This window comes from Monodon monoceros, unplaced genomic scaffold (genome assembly GCF_005190385.1).
Source record: "Monodon monoceros isolate NGI ecotype Baffin Bay Population unplaced genomic scaffold, NGI_Narwhal_1 Super_Scaffold_12, whole genome shotgun sequence".
Lineage (NCBI taxonomy): Eukaryota > Metazoa > Chordata > Mammalia > Artiodactyla > Monodontidae > Monodon > Monodon monoceros.
In genome coordinates this window covers 13,896,092-13,897,243 of record NW_021703768.1, presented here as the reverse complement: position 1 = coordinate 13,897,243, position 1,152 = coordinate 13,896,092, and the positions used below count along the sequence as shown (strand labels likewise).

General features: G+C 34.5%; 1 non-coding gene across 1 annotated transcript; it reads right to left on the bottom strand.

Moving 5' to 3' along the window:
• Positions 1–688: 688 nt before the first annotated feature.
• On the bottom strand, positions 689–792 carry LOC114893451. The gene has a single exon (XR_003792881.1). It is a non-coding gene; the product is annotated as a U6 spliceosomal RNA (small nuclear RNA).
• Between the last annotated feature and the right edge of the window lie 360 nt (positions 793–1,152).

Below are 1,152 nucleotides of genomic sequence, written 5' to 3'. Positions count from 1 at the left end.
GTCCCTGTACTATATTTTTTTACAAATTGAAGGTTTGTGGCAACCTATGTCAAGCAAGTATATTGGAGCCATTTTTCCAACAGTTTTTTTTAAGTTAAGGTATGTACCTTTTTTTTTTTTCAGACATACACTATAGCACATTGAATAGACTTCAGTATAGTGTAAACATAACCATTATATGCACTAGGAAACTAAAAAATTTGTGTGACTTGCTTTACTGCAATGTTTGCTGTTTATTTTTTTAAAACAAAATTCACCTTTTATTTAGGTTGAAATAAACTATACAAATTGATTTTCTTCACCAAAAATAACAGCAATATTTTCTGTATTATTCCTAGATAAACTACAGAACACTTATTTTTGTAGGTTTTCTAGGTTTTGCTTGTAAATCAAGATGAGGCAGTAGATACAGTCATGGAAGAAGACAGAAGAAAACAGACAAATCAGCTGTCAGTATCCGTGGCCTCTGATCTTGCCTTGACCACGAAACAGAAGTGTCCAACATATACCTGCCAAGAATCTTATGAAGATGTAGGCTCAGTAAAAGACTGTAAACAGCAACAACAAGATGTGGAACAACAATGGCAGGCTCTTCCATTCAAACTTTAAATATAACTTGTTCCTTTAACTTCATTTGGTAAAGACAACATTTACACTGAAATCTTTGTTTGGCGAGTTCACGTTTCTCAAAAATATGGAACGCTTCACGAATTTCTGTGTCATCCTTGTGCAGGGGCCATACTAATCTCTGTATCATTCCTATTTTAGCATATGTGCCGCTGAAGCGAGCACAGTGTTTGCTGTCTTGCGATGGTCTGGAACCAAACCCGCAATATCTCCAAAGGTATGCCTGTTTTTAGGAAAAAATTTGCAAAAAGATGCATAATCTCTTTCATGAAAATAACAAGACACTGCTGAGAGAAATGAAGATTTAAATGAAGGAGCAGAAAAAAATCCATGTTCATAGATTGGAAGGTAATATTGTTCACATGTCTTTTGTCCTGACATTGATCTATAGATTCAATGAATTGCATGGTGTGACTGGTCAAGCAGATTCTAAAATTTATTTGGAAATGAAAAGGACCTAGAATAGCAAAAAGCTATTTGAAAGAGAAGAATACAACTGCAGGACTTATGCCCACTTGATTTAAA